The sequence below is a fragment of the Oryzias latipes genome, chromosome 2 (assembly GCF_053564925.1).
Source record: "Oryzias latipes strain Hd-rR chromosome 2, Olatipes_Hd-rR_3.1".
NCBI lineage: Eukaryota > Metazoa > Chordata > Actinopteri > Beloniformes > Adrianichthyidae > Oryzias > Oryzias latipes.
The window spans coordinates 10,519,522-10,536,905 of NC_136238.1; the positions used below are offsets into that span (position 1 = coordinate 10,519,522).

At 38.8% G+C, this 17,384-nt stretch overlaps 1 long non-coding RNA gene across 1 annotated transcript in view; it reads left to right on the top strand.

Moving 5' to 3' along the window:
- Positions 1–17,384, top strand: part of LOC144984175 (uncharacterized) — a 421,174-nt gene that overhangs the window by 374,730 nt on the left and 29,060 nt on the right. The window contains exon 5 of the long non-coding RNA XR_013647866.1: positions 13,352–13,430. This is a non-coding gene — a long non-coding RNA (uncharacterized LOC144984175). The remainder of the gene's footprint in view (positions 1–13,351; positions 13,431–17,384) is intronic.

Consider the following 17,384-nt stretch of genomic DNA (forward strand, 5'->3'; position numbering starts at 1 on the left):
ATTTGTTGGCGACACTGTGGCTGCAAGTCTCTTTACAGCTAAGCGGCCAATTGTTGTTCACCCAGAGCCACACATACACACACACACACACACACACACACAGAAAGCTAAGAGCTTCAGTTGTTATCCTGAAAGGCAATCCTGATCCCCCAGCTACACAGTAGGACAGACACACATAAAAAGAGGAATTAGTGCGGTCTGACAGCTCACTATACTGCATGGCATTTAACTTGGGGATGTGTGCCATGGTGGCAATTATGTGAGTGTTTTGGGAAGGTGAATGCACATGTGGATGCATGCGTGTGTAATGATGAATTATATAGTGACAGTTTACATACTACAAAGAGAATAGCAGACATTTAGCCCTTTTTAGCCTCTGCCAAACATTGCACTCACGCGAGGAAGGAGGCAGGCCAGCCGTTTGTGTTTGAGAGTCCAACAAAGGCACCCACAATGCAATCATGGATCACGAAACTGATAGTTCCACTTTATCGTTTTCAAATGAGCAAAAAATTAATTTGTGAGAAAAGTTTTATCTTTGTTTTAAGATGACTGATGACATTAAGTATTTGCAGTGGCATCAAGGTAGCAATTACGATTTTAGAACAAGTCGTGACACAGCAAATCCTAATTTCTGTCTGTAGGTGTCCACGAGCAGTTGAGTCATTAATGAGACTGAAAGAAGAGTTGAGTTCTCCTGCAGCTGATATAAATAATGCTTTGAATTAGATGTAGCTCCTCTTAGTTTCACAAAGTTTTACTGGACAACATGACCCCAAAAGACAAAAAAAATGTCCTAGTTGCTAAAATAAATCAAAAATATATTTTTGAAAGTCTTACAAATGCAATGAAGCTCTAAAGTAACAGCTGAGGGGGGGGGAAGTAAAAACTTTTTTGTAATCCACTAGGGGCTGTTTAGTTCATGCTGTATTTTCACCTAGCTTTTTTTTGTTTGTTATAGTTAATTTTGAGAATTGGGGCAAACTGCAAGCAAGCTGCATGAAAACAAGGGTTTGATAGCTTGTAAGTGAACCCTGGTGTGTTTCACAACAGTCTGAAGGCAGAATTGTGTTTTCCTCAGCGGGGTCCTCCACACATTGGCCAAGCGTTCTTGTGCATCAGGGTTGTTGCAGTGGGATATTCCTGGTCTAGCTGCTTGCCTTGTATTCGGTCCCATGGTGACGGCCTCTGTGATCATGATGGGGTCTTTGGCTTGGACAGTTCCCCAAAATATAACTTCCTCACATCAGCCAGGTTTCCACGCCGGTTTCTATTTCTATTTACACTTTGAGTTTTATTCATTTGTCACTTTATGTCTTATGTTGTTGGGTGCGAGGGTTGAGGGCATTCTGTGTGTGTTGTACTGTTATTTTTTATTGTTTTAAACCTGTACAGCACTTTGTGTTGCTGCGGTACGAGAGGTGCTTTATCAATAAAGTTTGAAGAAAAGCCGTCCATCAAGCCAGAGAGAAAATAGTCAAGCAAATATTTTATGATCAAACGTGAAGAAGGAACATAATTTCATAAAATCCTTTAGTCCTATGTAATTAAATGGTCTCTGTCACTTATTGGATTGGCTACAATTTATGTTGGCTAACTTGAAAATGTTATCAAAATAGATAAGGATAAGTTATCCTTTTTGAGTCCTCTAACCTGCAAAAAGGAAAACATAAAGCAACGTGGCATCTTATCAAAAGGGCACATTTTTCATAAATCTAATCAATCTAATCTAGTCTTTTGGTCTCAGGGCGGACACTATTATTCAGTCTTTTAGTGTTAAAAAGTAAGTAGACTTTTCTGGCGTGTAAGCGACCTTTTATGATGTACCTTTAAGTGTAACAGAATGCATCATTTTATAGTGTTGCGTTTGTTTTTTATTATTTTCCATTTTTGCAATTGGTGATTTAACCTTTTTTAGATAAACACTGAAATGCTGACAATTGTATAACTACTTATTATCAATGACCTGCTTGTGCTCTCAATGATATATAGTGTCATCAACATAACATTTTTGTCACCTAAAGAGAGATGGCAAACTAGCACAACACATTTTCCTAATATTAAAAAAATTCAAGAGTTCTCAAGCCACAAACTCTCTCTTTACAGTCTGAATTTGCCTGGATTTAAAACAAGCTTAACTTCTCACATAACATGCATGTTTTTTTGTGATGGAAGAACATCACGAGCTGCAGTGGGCTTAATGCATTTTCATGTTTAATTATCTGTTACAGTTTCTCTGACCACATATTGCAAAGCAACTTCTCCTTTTTCATTTGTCATATTTACCCGCACGGCACGATTCTTCCTTCTGCCTGTGTAGTCCCATTGAATTGTAGCGCAAAATATTCAAATGACGGTTTGAGGAAGGAGGAAGGCCGTATTTCCAAGTCAAATGTCCCAACATAACTGATGTCATGCAAAAGAGAAAACAATAGGATGGTGATAGGATAGGCAAACAGAGTAGTAAATACAAAAAGATGTCTTTCCTTGTCTTTTGATGGAGGTTGGAAGGGTAAGGTGTGGAGCAAAGCTCTGAAAGGATGATCATGAGTTAAGGCTATAACAGTGGAGATGTCACCTATATAACACACGCTCTATGACATATAGCGACTCTTTGACCATTTCTACTGATTCTGATATGGAGAGAAGCAGATTTTTATGTCTGCCGTGCCCTGATGTGCAAGACATTAACCAACTTGAATCAGGGCAAGGAAGGTTGCTTTTTTCTGCTTCAGAATCTGCTGGAATTAAGATATTTGTGTAAACGGTTGAAGAGTTACGGATGTTAAAAGAATGTCAACACTGGATCTAAAGCTCCGGTGTTAAGGGGTTGAGTTCGTGAAGGCTAAATCTGAAACAGAAGACTAAAACTCTTCATCTCACTAATCACCATTGTCCAACTGAGCCATGTAACTGTAATTGCACATTTAGTTGATAGAGTAGACTTTTTAATGATATGTATATCTGGTCAGTTTGCTCATGAAATTTATTTTGATAATTTAACACAGTTTCTTCTGTTTTTCCACAAACTACAGAAATATTTACCTTGTAAAAAAGTAGTACAAAAGTAACTATTAGTTTTGCCAGACTTTGAAAGAGATTTTTACTGAGCAATATTGAATGAATATTAATGCTAATTATTCAGCAGACTTTAGTGACTTATACTAACCAACTCTTAACTAAAAAAAAAAGGTTAGTGGGATTTAAAACCCTTTTATTTAACATTTAATACAGCAGCAGCGGTCCCCAAGCACCACGGACCGGTTTGATGTCTGGCAAAATTCTCACAGACCGGTATGTTATATGTGGCGGACACACGCTGCAGTATCGCAGCAGTAAAGGCAGAGACACGTGATAAGACGTACGCTGCACTTTTATTTTGACACGCTAAACATTGTAGATCGCACAGGTGTCATCATCCTCTCCCCTTCCCACACTCATAGTGCTAAAAGGAAGTAAACACAACAGAAAGAATAACTAAGGGTGAAACAACATAACTGCCAGATGAAAGGACCCGTAGGCAAAACAAAACACCCGTGCATTGCTGGTTCCTGGGTTTTATTTTAGCGGTATCCTATCACGTGACCGAGACGCGCGAGTTGGCCTGCGTCAAGAGTAACATAGACGGATGCAACAGAGAATGGGGCAATTTTTCAAAATAAAACATCTTTCAGATTCCGAAATAAATAAAACGGAAGTCATGTAAGTTATTTAATATTTTCTGTGCGGCCCGGTACCAGATGACCAACGGACCGGTACCGGTCCGCGGCCCTGGGTTGGGGACCGCTGGTTTAGACCATTTAGAAACACTTTGTAACTTAAGTGCGTTCTAGAATCACTTACCTTTGGACTGTTATAACTTCTTTTTCTTTTCTTAATAACATCCTCTATTTTCGACTTTCTTGCTTTTTAGTTATTCAGGCTAATGGGCACCCACTTAACTTGACTGGCACATATCACCACGGCATTCTGTTTGGTAAACAATTATGGGATGCTATGCTGTTTACTTTTAATTAACAGAAAAAAGCAAAAAGAGGAAGCCTACCTTTGAACCTTTTGTGTGTGCGTCTGTGTGTGTGTGTGGACATGAAAGTACATTGTCAGTGTTGCGTCATAAAGAATCCAGTTAAAACACAACCATACAATGATTAGCTGGTATGCAGCTACTAATTTAGCATTTAAAAGTATTTTATTAATATTACTTTTATGTAAAAACAGAAGTTGAATTAATTTAAATTTGTTGATAATTCTTCGATGTACTCTGCAAACAGAACTTATTTTTGTGAACCTATGGTTTCCAAAGAACAATTTTTTATTGCTTTATAAATCTACCCTCTAGGTATAAATTAAATCCATATATTAAAAATATCTACAACAAAATGAAATAACTCTAAAATGAGACCACAGAATCTCTTCATATTTTACAGAGGAAAAATGTCCACACATTGATCCATAGTAGTGGTTTATCCTTGTAAACAAGTGTGCTGTAATTCTGGAAAATGGGTTAAAAGCTAAGGCGAACCTCCCCCATGCCTCTCTCTGCTCTCTGCTGGAGGAAATTGATCTCTTGAGTCTGTCAGGCAGCTATGAGACGACTGCAAGCCATGGGGTCTTGTTACCATTCACAGGTGCGGCATGTTGACAAGATGATGATGACAGCCGAGACGAGCCAAGGTGTGTTTGTGTGTGTGTCTCTTATGTGCACATAAACGTGTTTTCCCGGCCTGAGGAGAGATATTTGTCAGTGGCTGAGGAGATTGTCAAAATGCCTGAAATTCCTCTAGATTCCAAACAACCAGAAACAAGTTTGAAAGCTCGCAAGAAAGACGGCAGATTTTTGCCAAAGCTGACTTTTCTGCAGAAAGCACAGGTGCAATATATCATGGGATAAAGGCTCCTCTGTTTATGTGAGCATGCTGCCCTAGTAGCTTGAGATTGACGAAGCAGGAAGTTTCAAAGTTATTAGAATTTTTGTAGACCTTTATATGGTGTATGATCTAAAAAATGCAGAGTGATCTCAAAATAAGCATTTTCTTGAAAATTGCTGTGCACTGTTCTGTTTCTTAGTTTTGTCGTGACAATGATTGGAAAACTAAAGACAGTTTATCTCCTACTTTCCAGTAAGTATGGATATAAATTTCTACTAAGTCACACGGCCCTATTTCACAGCCACATTCATCTAAAGACCATTCATAGGAAAAACTAAAAGGGTATCCTGTCTAAATTAAAGTTAATGTCAAATTAGCTGTCATGCACCTAGGTGTGTTAAATTTATTCTCCGGATTTGACTCATCCCCTGGGGGAGCAGTGAGCTGCAGACACAGTCATGCTTTGGAGCCATGTGGTGGTTTAACCCCCCCAATTCCAACACTTTATTGCTGAGTGTCAAGCAGGGAGGCATTGGGTCCCATTTTTAGAGTCTTTGGTATGACTCTGCTGAGGATTTGAACTCATGGACTTCCAGTCTCATGGCGGACACTCTACCACTGAGCTGTTAAATGTTGTAATTACTTTAAGTTCAAGCCAGTTTTTATTGAGGAAGCTAACAGATTGAAATAAATATATTTGGGAATATACCAAGTGTAACAGGAATAAACCTCAAGAACCAGACTTGCGCTGCATTTTCATTATCGGTCCCTTTTGTTTTTTTAAATCACATTGGAGTACTGCCTCAATGTGGGTGGGCTTGTTGAAGCAAAGCAGGCAAAACAAACTCCTTCCGCTGTCTCCTGCTGTTTCCAACAACAAGGCAGAGCCACAGACAGCGGTCCTCTCGTCGGTTTCCATGAACCGATTCCACCCCGACTTGGCTCAGTGGAAACCACAGAAGAGGAGCTAATAAAAATCAAAGCCACAGAGCTGTGTACCATCCAGAGGAATCGTCCTAATGTTGACTAAACAGACCGAGCCACATTGAGTCATTGCTTATGAAAATTTGTCTTTTATAAAGCAGTTTGTTCTGACAGGTTATGTACAACGATGAGATTTTAGTGGCAAAAACAAGACATCAAGAAGCTGTTCCCCTGATAAACTGGTTTGGAACTGCAACAGTAAAATGCAAATGAACTGAGAGTTAAGAAGGGGGAGTAAGAAAAAGTATCTAATTCATTAACCTCTTTATGATGGCAGGTACAACTACCATGTATAGTTTGAATACAAAAAAAGTCGATTTTCAAGGCAATCCTGGTAAAAACAAGTCAACAAAAAACATCATAGTGGTAGAAAAAAACTGTGGTTGTGGCTGTAGGATAATCCACTAGATAAAAAAACTGTGTAATATTGATCATTTTTATAGAAAACAAGCTTAGTTGCATTAGTTCTCTATCATATAAGAAGCACCTGCACCTCTTTGTTATGCATGGCACTGATGTCATTTACTGCTTTTGGTTCACTTTTGCTACTTGGGCTTCACATATTTTGTGTGGGTTTAACACTGAATGAAACCGCCCCTAAACCTGCCATCTGAAGCAAAAGACAAGAAAACTCTTGAGCAGATCAAATAAAGACAAAACTCCACTATGAATGCCACCTTAGAAGTTATCTAGATCTTTATTTAATTTATACATACTTAAAATTAGTCGATTTGTTTACCCTAGCATAGTCTAGAACAGTCTAGTTCAGTAGAAAAAAAATGGGTGTGAGCACTAGAGCAATAGAAATGTATGCTGTTTTGCCTTTAGATGTTGCCTAATTTTATGAGTTTAACATAGACTTCACAGTGGTGTGGTGGTTAGCTCTGCCGCCTCATGGTTCCCAACTTCCCAATAAATAGATGTGCTTCTTTGAAGCATTCCAGCTTGGTCTCTCGGTCCAAAAACATGTCTAATAGGATAATTTGTGACTCTAAATTCTGTGTCTTTGTGCGGGCCTATACGTTGGACCCATGATCTTGCACAAGACTAGGCAGAAACAAAATATGGATCATACTTGGTTCAAGCACAGACCCCTGAGGAACTCCATGACTGATTCATGCTTCTGCAAATATCACTTACAGCACTGGGATAAGAGGGTACAAGTTCTAAAGCAGTAAGTAGATCATTTTATCTCATTGTAGAGGATACAATTTTTAGTCTTAGTCACATTCAGCCGTACAGGGGGTTAATCCATATGGGCGCTGTGGGCTTTTGTGTTGTCCAGGCCCATATAGGGTTATAGAGAGGAGTTGCTGCTTCTTAAAGGAAGCGTAGGTGTGTCTTGCAGTTAACTATAGGCTCATGTGGCCACCATAAGGAATGTCATGAAAATGATATGTATGATTGTCATGCGGGGGGTCAGTGTATCGTGAAGTATTCGTAAGCCTAATGTAACTTCCACGCACTCATGATGTTAAGGGGCCCTATAACTGCACTCTGGTCATTGGTAAGAAGCGCACTGGGTGTGCAGGTAATACGTAAGGGCCCATAGGAGGTCCACACAAACTACACTCTGATTTTCTAATTTCTTCATTTCAAAACAACAAAGCTGCGTGCAAGGAGCACACACTAATCACCTGACAGCATTGAACAGCCCTTTGTGCAGTGTGCAGAGTTTGGGGACATGCCAGCTTCTCACCTACTTCACCCTAACCCACCCTCTCATGTTGTATAAATTTCACCCATTTTTTGCCTGCAGACAGCTCGTATCCACCCCAAAGGGCAGTTGTGACTAGGGTTTTAAGGGGAAAAAGCGGCATGATGATGAAGGTGCTGTGAAAATGCAAGTAGGAGCTTTTTCTGAGTTGCACAAAAACGGAAAGAGTATAAGACATGGATTACAGTGTTTAAGAACACCTCGGGTGGCCAAGCTTCCTTAATTAAAGCATCTCTGCACCCCAGTCAATAATTACCTGTTTTATTTTTTTCCTACTTGTATATTTGTCTTTTTCTCAGTTACAAAAGCATGCAATTTTAAGGATTAATCAAGAATTATCCTGGACAAATCATTCTAATAAAGGAACCTTTTACAATTTTGTGTAACCATGAACTCAAAGTAGATAATGTAAATTTAAATCCCAGTAAGGTATACAGTGAGGTCACTGTAGACCACCAGACAGAGATTGCCTCAGAGCCTGGACACAGAAAACAAGACGCACACTTAGCATGTCACCTCACAGCGAGGCGTCTGAAGGAGCAGTGCAGCAGCTGGGCCTGGGCCAAAAGCAACAGAATTCCTTCAGCTTGGAATGCCTCCTTGATTAATATAGAAAACAGAGTCTGGCTTGAGCTCATTTAGGGTAGAAGTGTGGCACTTTCCTGCTAGTTAAGTTACCTGTCAGAATAACGAGGTACCTCTGCCTCCAGGAAGGAAGAACCTGGTGTTTAAGCTGGACCACATAAGCTAATGTATGAGCAGGACCAGCTTTTAATGGATCCGTCTCAAAAAAGACAACATTTGAGATGGTTTGAATTATTAACCAAATTTAAATAAGTGCTGAGCAACTCATAAACTGGTTATAGTTGTAAAAAATGTCAACACTTATTTTCTTTTCCAAGATGGTACTGAAGGGAGCTCTAACAATTTGTTGTAATTCCACAGACTGTAACTTAAACCCAAATTTTTGGGTTTAAATGACACACAAATGTGCTGAAACCCAAACGTGGATATCACGACACAAAGACTTATATCCATCGAAACATGTGGATTAATCGGAGAAATAAGAATGTGATTGGCATCATTTAAATGTCACCGGTTGTTACTAAAGTAAATAGAAAAATTCTTGATGGAAAAACTGTAGAAACAATTTTAAAAAATGGTAGGTTAATAATGTGAGAAACTATTAAAAAAGGGATTAAGCTCAACGAGAAATTAATCATTCGCGTCGAACAGTTCCCGCCTCCACGTCGTCCATTGATTTTTGACAATGGTCTCCTTGAAGGGCATTATCCAGCTTATACCATGGTTGCTTACACAATAAATAAATATGAGATCAAATATTAGTTCTTAGGTTTAAATAATTTTCAGAAGAAGCTGACTATTTGATGTACACATTGTCATGGTAACAGCTACTATGCATGCACTAACCTTGCTCTTTTTAGGTGTCCATTATCACTGTCTATTTTCACTTTTTATCAAGTATATAACAGACTACTTTGTAAGGCTTAAATCTTCCATTTACATGGTACTTCACCATTAGTGTCATTTTCTTTTTTCGATATTAACAATAAGGTTTTCATCAATGGCATGCTTTACTTAAAATATTTTACGTCAGTAAAGCAGAATGATTTGAAGTTGCTTCAGAGGTCATTGATTGAGCTGCATTTTGTTTATGTGTTTATCTACAAGGTGCATGTTTAGACTCTTGGTTAAACTTGTAATGAAGAGTTTACCATTTTTCAGAAAGAAAAAAATTACCTCCAGGTTGCTTATAGGTTGTATAAATAGATATTGAAAGGAATCATTTTAAAATGTTGTTAAATATAATGCAGCGTCCAATGACAGCAAAGCTAAAAAACCATTGACACATGTTTTAATCTGCAGCCTAGTTAGCAGTCCATTATCACTTTTTATTATAAGACAACAACATTTTTTAGTAGTTTTTTAGGAACAGCTCAACAGAAATAAATGTAAAATAAACTCACCAGCTAAAATTCTACTAATTTCAATGGTGGATGATGTCCCCACAAACAAGTAGACTAACTTGTTTTTTTCTCCATTCTTGGTCATATATCTTTCCAAAACTCTTCTTGATTTTTGTACTTTTATGATGTTTGTGTCAAACATTAATTTATTTCTGTTCTAAGAAGTAAAAGTTTTGGGTGGCCATGATGCTAAAATAGGGAATACTGGCAGATTTTATTGTTTGCTGTGATAAATCTATAAAGATGTCAGTCTTTCCGATTGTCTATTATGTTGTTTTGCTTTGTCCTTTTCAAATATAATGTTGGGTAACCAACAAATTTCCAGCTTTTTGTGACAGGAAAGCCAAAGATTTGAAAGATAACAGGAAGTAAGAAAAATGTATTCAAGGCCTTTGATGATCTAGTCAGCAAAAAAACAAAAACAAATGTATGGTGCAGAACCAGAGAAACAGTAACTGTTCAGTCCACTTTTAGAAACAAACCATTCTCTTTAAAAAAAATCAAGACCAAAAGGCTTTACTGGTTTGCAAAGATTGCCAAATTTGATCAAGTAAATGATGAGTTAAACTATGTACCAGAAACAACACTTTTCAGTTGACAGGGGTGTATGTTTCTGACACTTGCGTTAATCAAAAACATAATTTATTTACTGAAATATACATGGCTCTTCGGATATTCTTTTAGAAATCTTATCCTTGTTAGGAATGAAGAGTCATGTCCACGCTGTAGTTTTGAAATGTTGAAGTGTACCTTTTACCTGGGTGTTTGTAAGAAACAGTAGCAGCTTTTCATTTCCCAAGAAGCTGCACACAAAAGCAGTCGAGCGCTGTTTGTTTTCCAGTTGCTACAGGGAGCAGCAGTATCATTGTCTAGTCAGGAAGACAAGCAGGGACAACTTTTTACTGTTATTGAAAACAAACAGATACAAAGACGGAAAGGGGCTTTTCTACAGGAAAATAGATTCTTACCATGTGACAGACCTGCAGGGCCAGACTTAGTGTGTGAAGGGTCAAGATTCTGCAAACAAAGGGAACAAGATACTCTTCCTCAGAAATCTTACCATGACAACAGAGGATCCGCGCCCATAATAATCCACATCTATGTGCTAAAGTGGACAGTCTTACTTCACAAGCAAGGAACAGTAGTGACACAGCAAAGGATAAAAGCCCTGTGGACACAAGAATAACAAACATTAACAACACCAACATACAATACCATCATCTGAAAAGCGTTGCTTCATGTAGATAGTACTCATTATTTACTTGAACAAATATGGCGATCTTAGCAAGCACCAGTGAAGCCTTTTGGCCAGGAGTTCTCAAAGTGTGGCCCGGGAGCCAATGGCGGCCCGCAAGAAGATTTTTTGTGGCCCTCAATAAAAGAGAGCCAGAGCAATTTCCTTTGAGAAAAAAACGTTGTGTTGGCGAGGAGAAAAGGCGCTTTCAAGCTAAGTGGACAAATGGTTACTTTGTCGTACCTCATGGGCTGGATAAAGTCCTGTGCCTTATTTGTAATTGGATGAGGAGGATGATTTGTTATTGGATTTTTGTGATGGGCATGTATCTTTATGTATTGTGTATTTTGTCTTTCAGTGTCATATAAGCCCGTGTAGGCTGGGAACATTAGTGCATGACACTCAAATAAATAAATCAAATCAAAAAATGTAAGCAGGTAAATGCATTGCTTAAAGAATTCAATATAAATCATCACAATGATACAAATGTTAAACATTTACCGGTGAGGTTCGCAACATTAAGCTCCAACAACTACAACTAGGCTATGCTACAGTCAGGACCATAAATATTTGGACAGAGACACATTTTTTCTAATTTAGTTCTGTTCATTACCACAGTGAATTTTAAATAAAACAACTCAGATGCCCTGGAAGTGAGAGAGAGAGCTCTTTTGGAGCTTGTCTCTTGCGTTCCAAAAAAGTTAGGGCACCCCTGGTCTAAGATAAATTGGTAAACACAACAGCTTATCCAGGAGGTCCTGAAAGGAACCAGAATACCATGTTAGTCAGTTCAACAATCAAAAAAGTGGACAAGAGTATAGTAATAGGACAGTTTTTGCAGGAAGACCCTGCAGAGCAAAAGAACACAAAGACAAAAGTTCATAAAAACATCATAGCAGCAGTCGGCGGTAGTAGTTTATTAGTGATAGATTTTGAAGGTTTTTCAGCTGATATAGATCCACGATCTTAGTGCTATTTTTTTTTGAATGCACTGGGATTCCCGCAAAATAATGATCCATGGGTTTGCTTTCAGACACATAACATTCTCAACACAAACCAAAGACTGAAGTGGAACAAACCACCTGGAAAATCATGTAGTTCCAACAGCTGCTCATTTGAGAGTGGTGCCGACCCAAACAATCTTTGACTCAATTCAAGGTAGTAACAAATCCAAAAGAAAAAAAAAGAAAACTACCTTGTCCCACCAGTCTTATGACATTATATATTAACCCTTCAAGACTGAAGCTGTTGCCAGAGAAAAAATATCACCAGCTCTTTGTACTACTGTAACTCTTTGACAATTACCACAAAAAATGCTTCAGAATCCGTTGGAATTACGCTAACCGTGTAAACGGTTGAAGAGATGCAGTAATTGAAGGTATATCAACACTGGTGCTAACGCTTTGGGGATCTAGGGTTAATGCACCTTCTCACTACACCAGATTCAACCATGATAAATTTTCTCTTTCATGATGCAAACGTTTTTTAGATTCTCGTATGTGGGTGGGAATCTTTAGGCAACTCGATTTGATTACCAGGACGTATCAGGAGGCAACGAAACTATGTATTTTTACAAAAAATTTTCTCTTCAACATAAGGCACTGCTAGACCAATATTATATCCACCAAAGTCCATTTGTTAGTAAAGACAAGGTCAATGTACTTGTCTATTAAGAAAATAAAAATTATGAAAGGAAAAATGTTTTGCTTGATAATCAAAATATTTTCAACAATAGAAAGGTTTTCTTGGAATATTCTTTCCCTGAACTCAACAAGCTTAAATCCCATAATTGCCATCCTTTTTATAAATAGATCGCCATTAACAGGGATGACCATGGCACAAAAGTAGAGCGGTCGACCCCTATCAGAATATTGCAGGTTTGGTTCCTGTCCTTGTGGCGAAGTGTCTTTGTGCAAGACACTGAACCTTACATGGCTCCTGGTGGTAGGTTGGCTCCAGTGTTCGGCAGCCGAGCCATCATCAGTGTGTGAATGTGTGTGTGTGTGAGATACTGTGACTGTAAAATGCTTTGGGCTTTCAAGGAGGGTAGTAAACCACTATAAAAGTCTACGCCATTTACCATTTAACAGGTTGCTCTTTAATGCAAGTTAAAAAAAATAAAGAGTGTCTAGCTAACTACTGAAAATTTTATGGTAGTGTGGAATTGTGCAAAATGTTTGTTGTGTTTCCTAAATTCTTAATTTCGGTATAACACAACTTGCAAATGTCATGTCCGAAGCCCTTCACCTTCGACTTTGAATATTCCAAAATGCATCTAAACATTAGCTTCAAGCGAAGTCAGGGCTGGTCAGATCACCTAGTCTGCAGGGTCAGCCATGTTTGTGTGCTCTTCAAAAATGCATTTACCGTAAGTTCCCCTTAATACTTCTACGTTACGTCACATTACATTTTCGATTCTTAATTATTTAAAATTCACAAATTGATTCTGAATTGTTTCTGGATCATAATCAATGCATCTACTAATAGGTGTCCCACATACCCCCTAACTTTAGACTGTCTTTATTAATGTATGTTTTAATTTTTTTCCTTTATCCTGCAGAAAGTCATTCACATGGCAGTGAGCCACTCTAGACAGACCCTCCTCCCCAAGCAAACCGGAGTTCTCTTGTTCCGTTCAGGTGAGTTTTCAAACAAAAGCCAAATCTGCCAAGGGTGGTAAATCTTATTGGAATGCTGAAACGATCTTGAACACTCTGATACTGACATCTAAACAACTCTGCAAAGACGAGTTGAACTAAATTCTCTCCACAGTCATGTCACAAACTCCTTGCTTGATGTCAGAAAGGGAAGTTTGGAGACTAATAATTTTTTTTTTTCCAACGACCAGTCATCATTTTTGTCTTTCACATAATGATAGACTTGCTTCACTCCGTATATGACACAGTAATCAGTTCTGTATATGATCCTAGTGTGTTTATTGCAAATCATCACATAAATTCTTGTTGCTGTATCCATAAAAACACAGCCAGTGTACTTGTTTTTGCTGCTCTCCCTAAAACACCCCCTTCTGCTGAAGAGGAAGTTACTTATCAAGGATCTGATGTGCCTGTGCCAAGCTAAGCTTGATGTTGCTGCCACTCCAACCAAGCCAGAGTGTCATCTCTATGTGCTGGTGTGTGTGTTTTCCACAGCTCATTCCTGTTTAGACTCACGAGCTATCTCACACGGACGCACAAACGCAGCAGCAAATGATTGCCAGTAAAGTTTGCTGTTGGTGTTGACAAAGCAGCCTCTGTTCTTCATTTTCTGCACACACACACCCCCCCCCCCTTCACTTTGCGGCCCAGTCTCCTCCCACACATTTCATGGCTTTTCCCTCCCATATTCCGCTCTCTCTACCCCCCTCCCACCCTACCTCTCTCCATTCTGTTTATGTCAACCCCCTCTAACTACCTCCCCTTACCTCCGTCCTCTCAATTCGGCTCACGTCTCTCCTCATATTTCGGATGTGGGGCAGGAAAAAGTAAACAGCGCCAAGCTCTGTTTGACAGGGGGAGAGCAGGGGCTGGGACTGCAGCAAAGGGACCTTTCTGAGGGGGTGCGAGCGAGTGTGTTGGTGCATGGTGAGCGGTGCAAGCTGTCGAGTGAGGAGGTGGAGGATGGGACTCCCACCCTCACAAACAAAAATAAGGATCCTTTTTAAATGTGGTGACTTGTGCAGAGCTGCTGGCAGGATTTTATTGGGGCTGCAAACATAAGTTACACAGTTATAACCTTTTACAGTTTGGCAGTTGTGAGAGGGTTGCCACGCTTGAAAAAACAGGAGAAAAATGTATAACAAAATCTATTCACTTTATAGGTTGAGCTCAAAAACTAAATTGCAACCAAAAACAAGTTTGAACCATTTTCTCAAATATAAAAATAACAAATTAGGGGCTAAATTTTGCACTGGGTTCACGCATTTTTAAAGTATTACCATAAATTCAAAATTCCAACAAACCACAGGTAAGACTTAAAGGTCCACTCTGAGGAAAATTGAGTTTTTGGTTTATTTAGCATGATCTTGTAGCATTTTTCTGGTGATGGAAGACATATGTAAAGACTAGTTTTTCTTAGTATTTCTTTATTCAAATAAAATATTGTATTTGTTACGTAGAAAATATGCTGAGTGCGCTAGAGGCTCCATGCACTGCTCCATTCTGATACATCAAATAATAGACGACCAGATCCGGGTACGTTTTTGTGTTCCTCGTCTGAGCTGGCATCTGGCTCCAAACGGCACGGCTGGATAGCTGCTCGCTATTTTTGTTGCACCAGTGAAATTAGGTTGGCGGTGTGAGGGGCTGTAAGCTAGTGGGAGAGTGTGTAAGCAATGAGCTCTCGTGGGTGATAGGAATGGGGGCAGGATTGCTTCGCGCCAACAATCTCGCCCACAAAAGCGAATCAAATTTCTAATGAACCACTGCCCCTCTGCAGAAACTATGTTCTACACAAACACCGTTTTTAAACATTTTGGGCAGAAATGACAATCATGATTAAAAGACCACTGGGAATCTTTTATGATAGATCAGAAGACGATCACAGTGGTTCTTAAAAATCCTCTAAAATATCTTTTGGAAACTCCGTCATAATTAACCTGTTACCAACAGTTTCTGTTTCATAGATGCTGTTAATGAGAACTGTATGGTTTTGCTTAGCTCCAGACCAATGATCGTAACAGGCAGTTTTCTTAGTTACTGGCCATCAAACCAGTTTGCGCCAACTTGACTACAATGCTTTTGATTTTTCTTTTACCAAAAGAAGTTTATATTTGTGTGAGGCTGATTTATAGACATCTTCCAGCAGGTCAAGGTGAATTATTAGGTGAATTTACACACTAAAATCCCAAATTCTTCACATAAATATACCGAATAAATTTAATAATACAGAAAGGTGCATTATTTCAAATGTTCACAAACCCTTTGATATGTTAAAAGACAAGAATTAACCCTTCTGCTATCTTAGATGACCCCACCCTTACTTTGACGTGTTCTCCCTACCATGACAAAGGTGGATAAAGGTGGAAAGATTTCATGTAATCTATGGACACCAGTGAAGATGACAAATCATTGAAGAAAAAAGGTTCAGTGCACTGTCTAGTGGGTCTAGATGACCCAACTCCCAATGTTAAAGTGCCTAGGATAGGGCAAGGGTGACAAGTGCAGGAGTCAGCAGTGAGAAAGTCAAGGTGAGGACAGGAGGAGATGACAGCCTTTGCCAAAATACAAATTCGACAAAATGTGTCAAATTTAAAAAAAAAAGCTAATGAAACGTGGAATAAAGCAGCTTGTCGTGTGGTTTGCTGTGGCACATGGAGTTCAAAGCAGCTTCACAGACATGAGGAGTCAATTGTGCAGGTCATTATGTTCCTCAAAAAAGTTAGATCTAATTGAACGCGGCGTGATTCTGGTGTTGGGACATTGAAAACCCTTAAAAGATGTTAGTAATCTGAAGATAAAACTGAATTCAATGAAGAGGATGCCGCTCATAAGCAAGGGGCAGCAATTACTCCTTTTTTATAGGTGACCTGTCATTTTAACCATTTTGCAAACTTATCAACTAGGTTATCAGTCAATTATAGCATCTAGCTCCACCTTGACCATCAAATGATTCAAGTCTTGATACCCTTTAAGACCTATAATTGAAAAACTTTTTGTCTAAACTCTTCAGTTCCTACAAGTTGATTTAAACTTTTGGTCTTTGTATCCAGCAGTTTGGACACTCTAGTAATTCTATCTTACCTTTCATTTATTGTGAAATTATATTCTAGACTCCAAAATCACTGATTTAGGTTTGATGTTTTATCTGTAACACAACTGTGGCTACATGTGATGTTACAGACCCCAAAATAGCCAAAGAGGTGGGACAAAAAAACTTGGCATTTTTTAGAAGACAGTCAGCCAATCTGGAGTCATTTTGACTAGATTTCCCTGTTAATTGGTCTCATTCAGTGTTCCACTATATTTAAAAACCACTGGCACTGTAGATGAAGAACTAAACATCAATGCCAGCGCGATACGTCACCTTGTGTAATTATTAAATTAAAGTCTGGTAATTATTGGAAATGCAGCAGGGTCTTTACTGTCATAGAGTTGAACTATTTCCCATTAAGGTGAATTGAAGCTGGCTTGCTTGTTTGACCAACCTAGTGGTTACTTGGTGAACTGACATGACTTCAGTTGCTTTTCTTTTACAAAACTGCCTCAAACAGGAAGTCACGAGTTTGCAGCTGTTCTAATGGAGCTATGTTTTCTAATATTTTTGTATTCCTTCAAACTCCTTCAAATAACACAAATACTTTTATTAAGAGTCACAATTTAAGTATTTGGCATGGCAAACAAAAAAGACAACACGAAGAAGAAGATCTTGGTGTTTTTTGGGAAAGGAAGTGAAGGAGATGGAGAGCCAGGGTTAAGTCATGTGGATGGATGGATCAATTGTTGAATGCTAGAGAAAGTGGGATGAGTAGTGAGAGATTGTAGGTCAGAATGTAAAGTTGGAATTAATTAGGGCCCATTTCAGGGCAAATGAATAGCTCATTGTTATCGGGGACAGACAGCCAGGAGGAACAATTTAGGCTTTGTGCTGAATTC